General features: G+C 33.4%; 1 non-coding gene across 1 annotated transcript; it reads right to left on the minus strand.

Moving 5' to 3' along the window:
• Positions 1 to 18,279: 18,279 nt before the first annotated feature.
• Positions 18,280 to 18,361, minus strand: Trnal-aag. The gene has a single exon. It is a non-coding gene; the product is annotated as a tRNA-Leu (tRNA).
• Positions 18,362 to 18,586: the final 225 nt, after the last annotated feature.

The following is an 18,586-nucleotide window of genomic DNA, read 5'->3' on the forward strand; positions in this document are numbered from 1 at the left end:
GAACTGAACTAGAACTGAACTAGAACTGAACTAGAACTGAACTAGAACTGAACTAGAACTGAACTAGAACTGAACTAGAATTGAACTAGAATTGAACTAGAACTGAACTAGAACTAGAACTGAACTAGAACTGAACTGAACTGAACTAGAACTGAACTAGAACTGAACTAGAACTGAACTAGAACTGAACTAGAACTGAACTAGAACTGAACTAGAACTGAACTAGAACTGAACTAGAATTGAACTAGAATTGAACTAGAATTGAACTAGAATGAACGAGAACTGAACTAGAATGAACTAGAATTGAACTAGAACTGAACTAGAACTGAACTAGAACTGAACTAGTACTGAACTAGAACTGAACTAGAACTGAACTAGAACTGAACTAGAACTGAACTAGAACTGAACTAGAACTGAACTAGAACTGAACTAGAACTGAACTAGAACTGAACTAGAACTGAACTAGAACTGAACTAGAACTGAACTAGAACTGAACTAGAACTGAACTAGAACTGAACTAGAACTGAACTAGAACTGAACTAGAACTGAACTAGAACTGAACTAGAACTGAACTAGAACTGAACTAGAACTGAACTAGAACTGAACTAGAACTGAACTAGAACTGAATAGAACTGAACTAGAACTGAACTAGAACTGAACTAGAACTGAACTAGAACTGAACTAGAACTGAACTAGAACTGAACTAGAACTGAACTAGAACTGAACTAGAACTGAACTAGAACTGAACTAGAACTGAACTAGAACTGAACTAGAACTGAACTAGAACTGAACTAGAACTGAACTAGAACTGAACTAGAACTGAACTAGAACTGAACTAGAACTGAACTAGAACTGAACTAGAACTGAACTAGAACTGAACTAGAATTGAACTAGAACTGAACTAGAACTGAACTAGAACTGAACTAGAACTGAACTAGAACTGAACTAGAACTGAACTAGAACTGAACTAGAACTGAACTAGAACTGAACTAGAACTGAACTAGAACGAACTAGAACTGAACTAAAACTAGAACTAGAACTGAAAAATAAAGTAAATAAAATCGTAGTGCTATGTATTTATCAAGAAGGTCAAAAACTACAGAGCGAAACAATCTAAGCATTTCTAGGCGTAAACTAAAGTCGTTAACTCTATTAGTAAAGCTCTAAGGAATTCCTTAAACTTTTAAACATTTTCTAACAAAGTTTATCCAAAAATTTTAAACTTTGTGAAAATTTCGTGAGTTGAATATCTTCCATATTGAATAAACTGCAGACAAAGTCAAATAAAACTGAAAACTTAATATAGAGTATTTATTGCCCGTTCTTATTGTCCCCCCTTGCCCACTATGTCTGTATAGCTTTTATTTATTTTTGCTTTTAATATTATTTTAAGTGCTCGTCGTAAGAAATGTACATTTTTTTAGACAATTCACATTTTCATATATGTATGTATGCTGTAGACGTTGTTCGTGAGGAAGTATGTATTTTTCTGAAAACGAATTTCATTAATTATTTATTTATCACCAACATATTCATGTCCTAAAAGACTTTGTAGCTTTAGCAGTAAATGTACTATATGCAACTTTAACTGCCAGTAACAAAAAAAACAGCAGCATAAAAAGTACTAAAATAAAGTACAAGTACTAGTAGTAGCCATTCAAAAGCCATCATACAAACTAGACACGTGACTTTTTTCATATAGTTAAAGGGATCTACTCTGAATAAATGTATGCTGTACAATATTCACATGTAGACACTTAGATGACGTTTTAAAACACCTTAAAACAAAAACTAGAGATGATTACACACTTCCGTACCAGGTACCATTGTAAAGGAGAGGTGGGATTCTATTTGAATTTTTGTTCAGTTCTAGTTTAGTTTTAGTTCAGGTCTAGTTCAGTTCTAGTTTAGTTTTTGGTAAGGTCTATTTCAGTTCTAGTTCAGTTTTAGTTCAGTTCTAGTTCAGTTCTAGTTCAGTTCTAGTTCAGTTCTAGTTCAGTTCTAGTTCAGTTCTAGTTCAGTTCTAGTTCAGTTCTAGTTCAGTTCTAGTTCAGTTCTAGTTCAGTTCTGGTTCAGATCTAGTTGAGTTCTAGTTCAGTTCTAGTTCAGTTTTAGTTCAGTTCTAGTTTAGTTGTAGTTCAGTTCTAGTGCAGTTCTAGTTCAGTTCTAGTTCAGTTCTAGTTCAGTTCTAGTTCAGTTCTAGTTCAGTTCTAGTTCAATTCTAGTTCAGTTCGAGTTCAGTTCTAGTTCAGTTCTAGTTCAGTTCCAGTTCAGTTCCAGTTCAGTTCTAGTTCAGTTCTAGTTCAGTTCTAGTTCAGTTCTAGTTCAGTTCTAGTTCAGTTCTAGTTCAGTTCTAGTTCAGTTCTAGTTCAGTTCTAGTTCAGTTCTAGTTCAGTTCTAGTTCAGTTCTAGTTCAGTTCTAGTTTAGTTCTAGTTCAGTTCTAGTTCAGTTCTAGTTCAGTTCTAGTTCAGTTCTAGTTCAGTTCTAGTTCAGTTCTAGTTCAGTTCTAGTTCAGTTCTAGTTCAGTTCTAGTTCAGTTCTAGTTCAGTTCTAGTTCAGTTCTAGTTCAGTTCTAGTTCAGTTCTAGTTCAGTTCTAGTTCAGTTCTAGTTCAGTTCTAGTTCAGTTCTAGTTCAGTTCTAGTTCAGTTCTAGTTCAGTTCTAGTTCAGTTCTAGTTCAGTTCTAGTTCAGTTCTAGTTCAGTTCTAGTTCAGTTCTAGTTCAGTTCTAGTTCAGTTCTAGTTCAGTTCTAGTTCAGTTCTAGTTCAGTTCTAGTTCAGTTCTAGTTCAGTTCTAGTTCAGTTCTAGTTCAGTTCTAGTTCAGTTCTAGTTCAGTTTCTAGTTCAGTTCTAGTTCAGTTCTAGTTCAGTTCTAGTTCAGTTCTAGTTCAGTTCTAGTTCAGTTCTAGTTCAGTTCTAGTTCAGTTCTAGTTCAGTTCTAGTTCAGTTCTAGTTCAGTTCTAGTTCAGTTCTAGTTCAGTTCTAGTTCAGTTCTAGTTCAGTTCTAGTTCAGTTCTAGTTCAGTTCTAGTTCAGTTCTAGTTCAGTTCTAGTTCAGTTCTAGTTCAGTTCTAGTTCAGTTCTAGTTCAGTTCTAGTTCAGTTCTAGTTCAGTTCTAGTTCAGTTCTAGTTCAGTTCTAGTTCAGTTCTAGTTCAGTTCTAGTTCAGTTCTAGTTCAGTTCTAGTTCAGTTCTAGTTCAGTTCTAGTTCAGTTCTAGTTCAGTTCTAGTTCTAGTTCAGTTCTAGTTCTAGTTCAGTTCTAGTTCAGTTCTTCTAGTTCTAGTTCTAGTTCAGTTCTAGTTCAGTTCTAGTTCATTCTAGTTCAGTTCTAGTTCAGTTCAGTTCAGTTCTAGTTCAGTTCTAGTTCAGTTCTAGTTCAGCTCTAGTTCAGTTCTAGTTCAGTTCTAGTTCAGTTCTAGTTCAGTTTCTAGTTCAGATCTAGTTCAGTTCTAGTTCATGTTCTAGTTCAGTTCAGTTCAGTTCTAGTTCAGTTCTAGTTCAGTTCTAGTTCAGTTCTAGTTCAGTTCTAGTTCAGTTCTAGTTCAGTTTCTAGTTCAGTTCTAGTTCAGTTCTAGTTCAGTTCTAGTTAGTCTAGTTCTAGTCTAGTAGTTCTAGTTCTAGTTCAGTTCTAGTTCAGTTCTAGTTCAGTTCAAGTTCAGTTCTAGTTCAGTTCTAGTTCAGTTCTAGTTCTAGTTCAGTTCTAGTTCAGTTCTAGTACAATTTAGTTCTGGTTCAGTTTATTTCGATTTTCAACACATCATCCTTTTCCCCTTCATCTCATCCCTTTCACACAGGTATTCAATAAGTACATACTTGCACTTACCATCCTCATAATAGTACTCATAATAATCGTAGAGTACTTTGAACATGAAAAGGTATGTTGTACTTTTCTAAAACCAAAGGTTGTGGTGCTTGTGTGTTCCACAGACTATACATACGATCTATATATGAATATTATGTTGGAGTAAAGTGGTTGCTTCATAGTTTTCCGTAAAGACAGAGAGCAGCAGGAGCAATGCTCATGCAACAATCATTTTACGCATACAAAGTGTTTCAAAGTGTATATTTTCACATAAAAATTGCTATATGTAGTTCCATGTACCCAGTTTTTTGTAGCTTTGCTTGTTTAAACCTGTAATATTGCAGACACGTACGGGACTTTGTCTCATTTTCGCCAGTATATATGAATTTGATGATGGCGTTGTTGATGAAGTTCAATTTAGTTCAAATATTCTTGAAAATAAAAGCAAAACAATCTAAGAGTTGAAAAAACCGAGTTGTTATAGTGTTTTTTTAGAATAAAAATTAAAAACAATTTAGACACATTATTAGTACAATGACCAACCATTTTTTTGTTTGAAGTACTATTCCAGAGCATTAATAAATAACCTAGAAATAAAACATATATTTACTTTCTGTTGTGTATTTTAAGGGTTAAATAATTTTCTGTACACATCAGATCATTAAATTTTATGTTTTTAAAGAGCGCCTGAAAGTAGGCAAGCATATTTTGGAAAATAACGATCAATGTTTAAAGATCTTTGCAGAAACTTACAGAGATGGACAGGCTAATGTGATATCAATTTTTCGAAAATATTTGTATCAATTTTTTACGACTGATTTCTAGAAGAAACGATTTTTAATATTGTTATTTTCTATACCAGTTCTAGTTCAGTTCCAGATCAAACTAGTTCGGTTCTAGTTTAGTTCTAGTTCAGTTCTAGTTCAGTTCTAGTTCAGTTCTAGTTCAGTTCTAGTTCAGTTCTAGTTCAGTTCTAGTTCAGTTCTAGTTCAGTTCTAGTTCAGTTCTAGTTCAGTTCTAGTTCAGTTCTAGTTCAGTTCTAGTTCAGTTCTAGTTCAGTTCTAGTTCAGTTCTAGTTCAGTTCTAGTTCAGTTCTAGTTCAGTTCTAGTTCAGTTCTAGTTCAGTTCTAGTTCAGTTCTAGTTCAGTTCTAGTTCAGTTCTAGTTCAGTTCTAGTCAGTTCTAGTTCAGTTCTAGTTCAGTTCTAGTTCAGATCTAGTTCAGTTCTAGTTCAGTTCTAGTTCAGTTCTAGTTCAGTTCTAGTTCAGTTCTAGTTCAGTTCTAGTTCAGTTCTAGTTCAGTTCTAGTTCAGTTCTAGTTCAGTTCTAGTTCAGTTCTAGTTCAGTTCTAGTTCAGTTCTAGTTCAGTTCTAGTTCAGTTCTAGTTCAGTTCTAGTTCAGTTCTAGTTCAGTTCTAGTTCAGTTCTAGTTCAGTTCTAGTTCAGTTCTAGTTCAGTTCTAGTTCAGTTCTAGTTCAGTTCTAGTTCAGTTCTAGTTCAGTTCTAGTTCAGTTCTAGTTCAGTTCTAGTTCAGTTCTAGTTCAGTTCTAGTTCAGTTCTAGTTCAGTTCTAGTTCAGTTCTAGTTCAGTTCTAGTTCAGTTCTAGTTCAGTTCTAGTTCAGTTCTAGTTCAGTTCCAGTTCAGTTCTAGTTCAGTTCTAGTTCAGTTCTAGTTTAGTTCTAGTTCAGTTCTAGTTCAGTTCTAGTTCAAGTTTTCTAGTTCAGTTCTAGTTCAGTTCTAGTTCAGTTCTCGTTCAGTTCTAGTTCAGTTCTAGTCAGCTAGTTCAGTCTAGTTCAGTTCTAGTTCAGTTCTAGTTCAGTTCTAGTTCAGTTCTAGTCAGTTCTAGTTCAGTCTAGTTCAGTTCTAGTTCAGTTCTAGTTCAGTCTAGTCAGTTCTAGTCAGTTCTAGTTCAGTTCTAGTTCAGTTCTAGTTCAGTTCTAGTTCAGTTCTAGTTCAGTTCTAGTTCAGTTCTAGTTCAGTTCTAGTTCTACTTCAGTTCTAGTCCAGTTCTACTTTAGTTCTAGTTTAGTTATTCATTAAAATTTAAGGAAAATTAAATAAACCTTTAAGCAAAGTCTGTGAATTGTCCCCCAAGAAGCAGGTTTTTTAAAACTTCTATTGGTTAAAAAAGTTCCAGCAACATTTGTTCCATTTACATTATTATCTCCGGGTTTTTTTCATAAAAATTCCACATATTTAGATTTTCTTCTCACTAAAAGTAAAATAGAAAAAAGCAACAACAAGAAAATTGCAAAAAATTATTCTTTTGCTGACAACATCTATATTAAATTATAGCGTTATGCAATTTTAAAAAACGTGTCTAGAATTTCGCATAAAAAAATAAACTTTTATTTATGTCTTTTCATACATTTTACCAAAAATAAAATAAAATTCATTCACACACATACAGTCAAGTCATATGAAATGAAGTCACATGTGTGTGGTGAAAAGTAGGAGTAGGGTGGTAAAGAGGAACAGGCAAAAAAAAAACGCACAGGGCACAAATGTGTACTTTAAAGTTTATCAAGTTTTCAAAGCGAGCACAACATGAAAAATGAAGAAAAAAAATTGTTTGCAAACATTTTTGTCAAAACGCAAAAAGAAGTAGGAAAAACATTTTTCTCTGCAAAAAATTGTAAAAATTGTATTAAAGAGTTTGCTTCCCTTGTATGTTTAGCGAGTTCGTGGCGAGAAAAACAAGAAAATTGCAAATTTATGGAAATTTTCGCACGCTTTAACACATACGCGTAATTCAATACACCCACATACGCATTTACTAGAAAATATTCAACATTTTGTCTTAAGGGTGTTTTTTCATTAATTTCTTATTACGTTAGCCAAGTTAGATAAACACGCTTTCTACAGTTTTTTCTTTGGAAAATTTTCTAAGAAAATTAAATTTTTGTTCGTACACGCTATTAGTCTAATGTTTGTAAGTTAGTCTGTAGTCTAAGCTATAGTATAGTGCCATAATCTATGTCCATAGTCTAGTCTATTTATATTCTAGCCTATAGTCTAGTCTATAGTCTAGTCTATAGTCTAGTCTATAGTCCTAGTCTATAGTCTAGTCTATAGTCTAGTCTATAGTCTAGTCTATAGTCTAGTCTATAGTCTAGTCTATAGTCTAGTCTATCGTCTAGTCTAGTCTAGTCTATAGTCTAGTCTATAGTCTAGTCTATTAAGTCTATAGTCTGTCTATAGTCTTAGTCTATAGTCTAGTCTATAGTCTAGTCTATAGTCCTAGTCCTATATGCTATTCTATATTCTATTTATGTCTAGTCCTATAGTCCTAGTCTATAGTCTAGTCTATAGTCCTAGGTCTATAGTCTAGTCTATAGTCTAGTCTATAGTCTAGTCTATAGTCTAGTCTATAGTCTAGTCTATAGTCTAGTCTATAGTCTAGTCTATAGTCTAGTCTATAGTCTAGTCTATAGTCTAGTCTATAGCCTAGTCTATAGTCTATCTATAGTCTAGTCTATAGTCTAGTCTATAGTCTAGTCTATAGTCTAGTCTATAGTCTAGTCTATAGTCTAGTCTATAGTCTAGTCTATAGTCTAGTCTATAGTCTAGTCTATAGTCTAGTCTATAGTCTAGTCTATAGTCTAGTCTATAGTCTAGTCTATAGTCTAGTCTATAGTCTAGTCTATAGTTTAGTCTATAGTCTAGTCCATAGTCTAGTCTATAGTCTAGTCTATAGTCTAGTCTATAGTCTAGTCTATAGTCTAGTCTATTCTAGTCATAGTCTAGTCTATAGTCTAGTCTATAGTCCAGTCTATAGTCTAGTCTATAGTCTAGTCTATAGTCTAGTCTATAGTCTAGGCTATAGTCTAGTCTATAGTCTAGTCTATAGTCTAGTCTATCGTCTAGTCTATAGTCTAGTCTATAGTCTAGTCTATCGTCTAGTCTATAGTCTAGTCTATAGTCTAGTCTATAGTCTAGTCTATAGTCTAGTCTATAGTCTAGTCTATAGTCTAGTCTATAGTCTAGTCTATAGTCTAGTCTATAGTCTAGTCTAGTCTAGTCTATAGTCTAGTCTATAGTCTAGTCTATAGTCTAGTCTATAGTCTAGTCTATAGTCTAGTCTATAGTCTAGTCTATAGTCTAGTCTATAGTCTAGTCTATAGTCTAGTCTATAGTCTAGTCTATAGTCTAGTCTATAGTCTAGTCTATAGTCTAGTCTATAGTCTAGTCTATAGTCTAGTCTATAGTCTAGTCTATAGTCTAGTCTATTCTAGTCTATAGTCTAGTCTATAGTCTAGTCTATAGTCTAGTCTATAGTCTAGTCTATAGTCTAGTCTATAGTCTAGTCTATAGTCTAGTCTATAGTCTAGTCTATAGTCTAGTCTAGTCGTAGATAGTCTAGTCTATAGTCTAGTCTATAGGTCCTAGTCTATATTCTAGTCTATAGTCTATCTAGTCTAGTCTATAGTCTAGTCTATAGTCTAGTCTATAGGTCTAGGTCTCTAGTCCTAGTCTATAGTCTACGTCTATAGTCTAGTCTACAGTCTAGTCTATAGTTCTAGTCTATAGTCCTAGTCTATGGTCTTCGTCTATAGTCCTAGTCTATAGTCTAGTCTATAGTCTAGTCCCCCCCCTTATAGTCTAGTGCACAAACTAGTCTATAGTCTAATCGAGTGATAATTATTTTTCTCACGGCACATTGCTCTTGTACATACATACATATGTATGTACGTCTAACTAGCATCCAAAAATTACCCAAACTGCAGCAATTTCTAACATTCTTAATTATAGTTTTCCAAAATTTATTTCTTTTCTATTCGTAATTGCTCTAATTTCACAGCAATTAAAACATGGTTGTTTGAAAAATTATTGCTTCTAAAAGAAATAACAATCAACATTTTAACGCATCAAACACGTATTTGTCATTATTTCTGTTTATTTTAATGAACAGCAACAAAAAAGATGAAAAAAATTTCAAAAGCAACAATTTCATCATCATCACCGGAAACCCTCAACACGGATACTAAAAATTGCAATTTGGAGAAATGAAAAAGGATTTACCTTCAGTTTTTGTCATTCTGCAATAAGTGTCAAATATTAAAAAAAAAAACGAAATAAAAAGAAACATTCTTTCAGTCATTATCACAATTTTGAATGGTCTCCAAGTGGTGAAGAGTCTAACAAGATGATGGCGCAAAATAAAAACAACAGTTACATCCTCGTACTACGGCTAACTTAAGTGGGAGAGGGCATAATAATGAATGAGAAAACAACCAATTTTCTAAAGGTATACAATATTAAATTGAATTTAAAAATGGTGGAAATACAAACAAATTTGGTTCTTGAAATGAGAGAGGTTCGGAGAGTACTTGAAACTGCAAAAATATAGTTTAAACAACGTAGCCAGTGTTTAAAGGACTGTATGTCTTGTCTATAGTGTAAACTAACGTCCAGTCTTAAGACTACACTGGATTATAAACAAGTCTATAGAGTAATCTACAGCTAAGTCTACTATCTAGTCTATAGCCTAATCTATAGTTTAGTCTACAGCTAAGTCTACAGTCTAGTCTGCAGCATAGCCTATAGTCCAATCCATTGTGTAGTCATTAGAATAGTCCATAGTCTAGTATAGTCTAGTCTATAGAATAGTCCATAGTCTAGTGTACAGGTCTATAGTCTAGTCTATAGTCTAGTCTATAGTCTAGTCTATAGTCTAGTCTATGTCTAGTCTATAGTCTAGTCTATAGTGTAGTCTATAGTCTAGCCTATAGTCTAGTCTATAGTCTAGTCTATAGTCTAGTCTATAGTCTAGTCTATAGTCTAGTCTAGTCTAGTCTATAGTCTAGTCTATATGTAGTCTATAGTTAGTCTATAGTCTAGTCTATAGTCTAGTCTATAGTCTAGTCTATAGACTAGTCTATATCTAGTCTATAGTCTAGTCTATAGTCTAGTCTATAGTCTAGTCTATAGTCTAGTCTATAGTCTAGTCTATAGTCTAGTCTATAGTCTAGTCTATAGTCTAGTCTATAGTCTAGTCTATAGTCTAGTCTATAGTCTAGTCTATAGTCTAGTCTATAGTCTAGTCTATAGTCTAGTCTATAGTCTAGTCTATAGTCTAGTCTATAGTCTAGTCTATAGTCTAGTCTATAGTCTAGTCTATAGTCTAGTCTATAGTCTAGTCTATAGTCTAGTCTATAGTCTAGTCTATAGTCTAGTCTATAGTCTAGTCTATAGTCTAGTCTATAGTCTAGTCTATAGTCTAGTCTATAGTCTAGTCTATAGTCTAGTCTATAGTCTAGTCTATAGTCTAGTCTATAGTCTAGTCTATAGTCTAGTCTATAGTCTAGTCTATAGTCTAGTCTATAGTCTAGTCTATAGTCTAGTCTATAGTCTAGTCTATAGTCTAGTCTATAGTCTAGTCTATAGTCTAGTCTATAGTCTAGTCTATAGTCTAGTCTATAGTCTAGTCTATAGTCTAGTCTATAGTCTAGTCTATAGTCTAGTCTATAGTCTAGTCTATAGTCTAGTCTATAGTCTAGTCTATAGTCTAGTCTATAGTCTAGTCTATAGTCTAGTCTATAGTCTAGTCTATAGTCTAGTCTATAGTCTAGTCTATAGTCTAGTCTATAGTCTAGTCTATAGTCTAGTCTATAGTCTAGTCTATAGTCTAGTCTAGTATAGTCTAGTCTATAGTCTAGTCTATAGTCTAGTCTATAGTCTAGTCTATAGTCTAGTCTATAGTCTAGTCTATAGTCTAGTCTATAGTCTAGTCTATAGTCTAGTCTATAGTCTAGTCTATAGTCTAGATAGTCTAGTCTATAGTCTAGTCTATAGTCTAGTCTATAGTCTAGTCTATAGTCTAGTCTATAGTCTAGTCTATAGTCTAGTCTATAGTCTAGTCTATAGTCTAGTCTATAGTCTAGTCTATAGTCTAGTCTATAGTCTAGTCTATAGTCTAGTCTATAGTCTAGTCTATAGTCTAGTCTATAGTCTAGTCTATAGTCTAGTCTATAGTCTAGTCTATAGTCTAGTCTATAGTCTAGTCTATAGTCTAGTCTATAGTCTAGTCTATAGTCTAGTCTATAGTCTAGTCTATAGTCTAGTCTATAGTCTAGTCTATAGTCTAGTCTATAGTCTAGTCTATAGTCTAGTCTATAGTCTTGTCTATAGTCTAGTCTATAGTCTAGTCTATAGTCTAGTCTATAGTCTAGTCTATAGTCTAGTCTATAGTCTAGTCTATAGTCTAGTCCATAGTCTAGTCTATAGCCTAGTCTATAGTCTAGTCCATAGTCTAGTCTATAGTCTAGTCTATAGTCTAGTCTATAGTCTAGTCTAGAGTCTAGTCTATGGTCTAGTCTATAGTCTAGTCTACAGTCCAGTCTATAGAATCGTATAATAGTTTAGTTTAAAGTCATGTCTATAGACTCTATACTAGTGGCTGGTTTATACAATGGTTTCATTCCTTTACAGGCCTGGTCATATTTTGCACAAATTTCCCTTAGCGTAGGCTTGTTGAGCCTAGATTTTTTGTGCACAAACACAAAAACGGAAAAGTTATTAATCGACACATTGTGACAAATTTTCAGCAATTATAGCGAGAAGTGTTCTGTCATGGCTTTTGAATAAAGTTTTCTATACACAAGTTTGCATTTAGGTTGCAGATGAATTATCCTGTTTGGTTTAATTACAACAATTCTCAAACACTTATGTGTAGGTGGCGCCACTTTAGAATATCTAAAAAACAACTTTCTAGGCAAAAGTTTGCTTAATTGCTGCAATTGAGTGATGAAATTTTGTGTTCAAATTCAGTATGTGTAGGATGCAGAATGAAATATTCATAAAAAAAATCACATTTAAGAAACTTTTGTTTTTATCAAGCAGTATAAGGATCCTTAAGTTGACACAGCATAATTATAAGGATTCATTATTAAAAATAAAGGAAGTTTGAAGGAGTTTTAAGCAGCAATTGAAGAAGTTTTTGCTGTTGCTAGTGTTTTGGTGTAAATAAATTATGTTCATTAAACAATTGCCAACTAATTGTTAATGAAATTATTTTTATGGAAAGAATCATGTTATTTTTATAAAATCTTCCCCTCTCTCTTGTAGAAAACGATAATCATAAAGAAAACCTATAAAATTAAACGCATTTCTTGTTTATATAAATTATCATCACTTGGCACGCCCCAAACATGCGCCATCAATGTCAAGTTTTTAACTGCTAGCTCTTTCAATGGACACACTCCATCCGTATTGGCGAGTGTGTCACGTTTTGGCAATAAAATCTATCAAATGTCGAAAAAACTGCATGTGTTTGCTGAACACACATTAAATGCGTATTTATTCATTCATTTGTTCAGTCATTCACTATTGAACAGTTTGTTATTTCTCTCTTTTTTCGATCAATTTTAATTGATTTAATTAGAAAAATTCTTTTCATTTTCAGTTTCATGTTTTTAATTCTATTTTAATACTAAATTGACATAAATTGTTACAAAATTGTTGTTGCTGTTGTTGTAGGTAAAAGGAAATTGTTATGCGTATTTTCTTGAATAAATATTGCGTACTTAAAATAAATTATTGTTTAAATTTTGCGTAATTATATGGATTTAATGTGTTTTAGTTCAAAATTGGTGGGGGCATCAACTGATGATAAATAATAGCTATAATCTGCACTCCAGTCTCGTCTATAGTGTATACTCTTGTCTCTCCTATAACCTGGATTACAGTTTGGACTTAAGTCATTAGTCTGGAGTATAGTTAAGTCCATGGTATGGCCAAAATTCCTAGTGGAGTATAGTCTAGTCTATAGTCTGGAGTATAGTCTAGTCTTTAGTTTAGTCTATAGCCCATACTATAGACTCGATTATAGACTAAACAATAGTCTACACTAGAGTCTAGTCTATAGTCTAGACTATGGTCTAATCTATAGTCTGGTCTATAGTCTAGCCTATAGTCTGGACTATAGTCTAGTCTATAGTCCGATCTATAGTCTAGTCTATAGTCTGGACTATAGTCTAGTCTATAGTCTGATCTATAGTCTAGTCTATAGTCTGGACTATAGTCTAGTCTATAGTCTGGACTATAGTCTAGTCTATAGTCTGGACTATAGTCTAGTCTATAGTCTGGACTATAGTCTAGTCTATAGTCTGGACTATAGTCTAGTCTATAGTCTGGACTATAGTCTAGTCTATAGTCTGGACTATAGTCTAGTCTATAGTCTGGACTATAGTCTATTTTATATTCTGGACTATACTCTATTCTATAGTCTGAACTATAGTCTAGTATATAGTCTGAACTATAGTCTAGTACATAGTCTGAACTATAGTCTAGTCTATAGTCTGAACTATAGTCTAGTCTATAGTCTGGACTATAGACTAGTCTATATTCTGGACTATAGTCTGGACATAGTCTAGTCTATAGTCTGGACTATAGTCTAGTCCATAGTCTGGACTATAGTCTAGTCTATAGTCTGGATATAGTCTGGACTATAGTCTAGTCTATAATCTGGACTATAGTCTAGTCTATAGTCTGAACTATAGTCTAGTCTATAGTCTGGACTATAGTCTAGTTTATAGTCTGGACTATAGACTAGTCTATATTCTGGACTATAGTCTAGTCTATAGTCTGGACATAGTCTAGTCTATAATCTGGACTATAGTCTAGTCCATAGTCTGCACTATAGTCTAGTCTATAGTCTGGAATATAGTCTAGTCCATAGTCTAGACTATAGTCTAGTCTATAGTCTGGACTATAGTTAAGTCTATAGTGTGGAACATAGTCTAGTCTATAGTCTGGACTATAGTCTATTCTATATTCTGGACTATAGTCTATAAAATAGTCTAAAGTCTGGACTATAGAACAGCCTAAAGTCTGGACTATAGTATAGTCTATACACAGAACTGTAGTATAGTTCTGTCTATAGACTATACTATAGTCCATTCTATCTTTATTCTGGACTATAGTCTATAGACTGGACTATGGTCAGGTCTATAGTCTGAACAATGGTCTAGTCTATAGTCTGAACTATAAGATAGTCTTGACTATAGTCTATAGACTGAACTATAGTCTAGTTTATAGTCTGGACTATAGTCTAGTCTATAGTCTGGACTATAGTCTAGTATACAGTCGGCACCATAGACTATTCTATAGTCGGGTCTACAGTCCTTTTCTATAATCTGAACTATAGTCTGGTATATAGTCTGGACTGTAGTATAGTCTACAGTCTGGACTACAGAATAGTCTAAAGTCTGGACTATGTATAGTCTATAGTCAGGACTGTAGTATAATCTATATTATGAAATGTAGTAAAATATATTGTGTGGAATATTTTATAGTCTATATAGTAGACTGGAAAATTGTCAAGTCTTTAGTATGTAATATAGGTCTAGTCTAAAGTTTGTACTCTAGTCTATGGTCTGGACTACAGTAATTGTCTATTGTCTGGACTACAGTCTGGGTTATGGTCTAGTCTATCGCCTCGACTATTGTCTCGTCGATATTATAGACTATATTCTAGTCTATAGTCCTGCACTATATTTTTGTCTATTGGCTGGACTATATTCTATATTCTGGACTATAATCTGGACTATATTCTGGTCTTTAGTCAGGGCTATAGTATAGTCTATAGTCAGGACGATAGTCTAGTCTATAGTCAAGACTATAGTCTAGTCTATAGTCAGGACTATAGTCTAATCTAAAGTCTGGACTATAGTATAGTCTATAGTCTGGACTATAGTATAGGTCTATAGTCTGGACTATAGTATGATCTATAGTGTTGGATTATATTATAGTCTATAGTCTAGACTTTAGTATAGTCTATAGTCTGGGCTATAGACTAGTCTGTACTATAATCTGTAATCGGTAGTGTGGGACCATAGTTTATTCTAAAGACTGAATTATAGACTAGTTTACAGTCTTAAATTCTTTCATATTCTTCCATGTTGTTTTGTGAATTAACAATTTTAATACAAATTGAATTATTTTCAAGTTTCCATTTGTTTTGCTACAAACAAAAACTTTTTAATTTTGCGCATTTTACTTTTTTTATTTGCAAAATAGACAACTTATTTATGACTGCATCTACAAGAGCAGTTTGTATCCTTAAAACGTAGACATATTTTGTGGTCTCCCCCACAATTTTAGTAAAACAATTATTTCTATATGTTGTTATTTTTGCTGTACAAAAACAACATAAAACTTTTTGAAAAACATATGTTAAATATTTTGAACGTTAACAAAACCCCGAAAACAAAACCATAAAAATTATTTTTATTACTTTTGTTTTACAACAAACAGGCAGTAAAGTATGCCAAAGGAAGAGAGAAATATATTTATATGAAAAATAATAAAATAAATAAAACCGTAAAAGGAAGAAGTATCAATAACCCTTCAATCATAAAATATAGAAGAAAATAACCCAAACTCTCACCTATAAGTTTACTTTGAGAGCATGATGTTTTTTTTTTTGTATTTTCAGCAAAAATACAAATATAAATATATTTTTGGCGTTTTAATATTTTTATTGTTGTTATTTTTTATCATCCATAATTTCTTATGTATGAGGAAGTATGTTATGAATAAAATTGAAATTCTGCATTTAAGGTTTTGCTTTTTCTACGTTTTCAAATTTTTAGGTTTCTTCAAGGTGCAAGAATTATATAGTTTTTTTCTGGTGTGTTTGGTTGGAGTTTTTGCGTAGTAGAAGTTGTTTCAAGTAGCAGCATCATAGAGTCATAAATTTAAGGATCACATAAATCTCAGTCAAATTTTATATACATACGTATGAAGGTAAAATAGTGTGGGTTGTGGAAATAGCACATAAATATCTTCTTCTAAAAACGGTCCTAACGTGGACTATATTCTAGTTCAAAGGCTATAGTCTGGACTATAGTCTGGACTATAGACTATAGCAAAGACTATAGACTATAGTCTGGACTATAGACTATAGCCAAGACTATAGACTATAGTCTGGACTATAGACTTTAGTCGGAACTATAGGCTATAGTCAGGATTATAGACTAAAGTCAGGATTAAAGACTATAGTCTGGACTGTAGACTATAGACTAAAGTCAGGATTATAGACTATAGTCTGGACTGTAGACTATAGTCTGGACTATAGACTATAGTCTGGACTGTAGAATATAGTCTGGACTATAGACTATAGTCTGAACTATAGACTATAGTCTGAACTATAGACTAAAGTCTAGATTATATAGACTAAAGTCTGGACTATAGACTATAGTCCTGGACTATATATTAAAGTCAGGATTATAGACTAAAGTAAGGATTATAGACTATGGTCTGGACTCGACTACAGACTATAGTCTGGACTATAGACTATAATCTGGACTATAGACTATAGTCTGGACTATGGACTATAGTCTGGACTATAGACTATAGTCTGGACTATGGACTGTAGTCTGGACTATGGACTATAGTCTGGACGATAGACTATAGTCTGGACTATAGACTATAGTCTGGACAATAGACTATAGTCTGGACAATAGATTATAGTCTGTACTATAGACTATAGTCTGGACTATAGACTATAGTCTGGAATATAAGCTATAGTCTGGACTATAGACTAAAGTCTGTACTATAGACTATAGTCTGGGCTATGGACTATAGTGTGGACTGTAGGCTATAGTCTGGACTATAGACTATGGTCTGAATTATAGACTATCGTCTGGAATAATAGCTATCTGGACTATAGACTATAGTCTGGACTATAGACTATAGTCTGGACTATGGACTATAGTCTGGACTATGGACTATAGTCTGGACGATAGACTATAGTCTGGACTATGGACTATAGTCTGGACTATAGACTATAGTCTGGACTATAGACTATAGTCTGGACTATAGACTATAGTCTGGACTATAGACTATAGTCTGGACAATAGACTATAGTCTGGACAATAGACTATAGTCTGTACAATTGACTATAATCTGTACTATAGACTATAGTCTGGACTATAGACTATAGTCTGGACTAGAGACTATAGTGTGGACTAAAGAATGTAGTGTGGACTATAGACTATAGTCTGGACTATAGACTATATTCTGGATTTTAGACTAAAGTCTGGACTGTAGACTATATTCTGGATTTTAGACTAAAGTCTGGACTGTAGACTATAGTCTGGACTATAGACTATAGTCTGGAGTATAGACTATAGTCTGGACTATAGACTAAAATCTGGACAATAGAATTTAGTCTGGACTATAGACTATAGTCTGGACTATAGACTATAGTCTGGACTATGGACTATAGTCTGGACTATGGACTATAGTCTGGACTATGGACTATAGTCTGGACTATGGACTATAGTCTGGACTATGGACTATAGTCTGGACGATAGACTATAGTCTGGACTATGGACTATAGTCTGGACTATAGACTATAGTCTGGACTATGGACTATAGTCTGGACTATAGACTATAGTCTGAACAATAGACTATAGTCTGGACAATAGACTATAGTCTGTACTATAGACTATAGTCTGGACTATAGACTATAGTCTGGACTAGAGACTATAGTCTGGGCTATAGATTATAGTCTGGACTATAGACTATAGTCTGGACTATAGATTATAGTCTAGACTGTAGACTATAGTGTGGACCATAGACTATAGGCTAAACTACAAACAATAGTCTGAACTGCAGGCTATAGTTTGGACTGTGGACTATAGTCTGGACTACAGACTATAGAGTGTACTATAGTCTGGACTACAGACTTTAGTTAGGACTAGACTATAGATTATAGTCTGGACAATAGACTATAGTCTGGACTGTGGACTATAGCCTACACCATGGAATATAATCTGGAATAAAGGCTATAGTTTCAACTATAGACTGTAGTCTCAACTATAGGTTAAATAAAAAATAGACTGAACTGTTCATGTCGCTGCTATTTTTAGCCGCTGTTCTGTAAAGAATGTGAGTTACATATTGGTTGGTAGGAAGTTAAAAGGTAAAGAAAATAACTCTCATAAGTATTATATATTGTGAATGCTGATGAAAAATAGTATCTTAAGTATTTCATTTTGAAAATGGAGTCTTATACGAATATAATATGACCTATTTTCAAGGAATGATATTTATTCAGATTTTTTTTTGGAAACTGTCTAAGATTTGAGAATCATTTGATTTGATTATCATTTGACATAATTTATATTTAATTTAGAAAATATTGCCTCCTTTGAAACCAATCGCTTCTTAAAGTTGGCAGTTAACAAAAAGACGGAAGTTTTTTAGGTTGCCCTGAATGATATGTAGCAGCTTGTTGAACTATTTGCCCCCTTTATAAGTAGCGCCAGTTGCTAAAATAGCAATGTGCGTACAAATTTCAAATGCTCATTTTGCACACTTATTTATCAAAATTAAATTCAAGATATTGTGCAAAAAAAAAATATTTATACAAACGTGGCATAAAAACGGCAGCAGCAACACATGTTGGTAATGGTGAAAAAGCTCAATGAAAAGAGAAATAAAATTTAAATTTCAAACTTAAAAAAAATTAACTTGGCAGCGGTGGGATTCGAACCCACGCCTCCGAAGAGACTGGTGCCTTAAACCAGCGCCTTAGACCGCTCGGCCACGCTACCTTTGAAAAGCATGCCACAACACATATTTTGGTGATTTCAGCCCTTGCCACATGCCACAAACCAAAAAATTTACTCATGCTTATCTGTCTTCAATTCAATAATTTGTTAAATATTTAATGAGAATTTATTTTTAAAAGGATTAAAATTTTAAATATTATAAATTGCTGCTGCTGCTTTTGAAATTACGACTACAAGACGATATTTTATTGTTGTTTGGCGTAGCAA

Source organism: Lucilia sericata, unplaced genomic scaffold (assembly GCF_015586225.1).
Source record: "Lucilia sericata isolate MDLA Ls3-8-SP2 unplaced genomic scaffold, ASM1558622v1 Contig006136F_arrow, whole genome shotgun sequence".
Lineage (NCBI taxonomy): Eukaryota > Metazoa > Arthropoda > Insecta > Diptera > Calliphoridae > Lucilia > Lucilia sericata.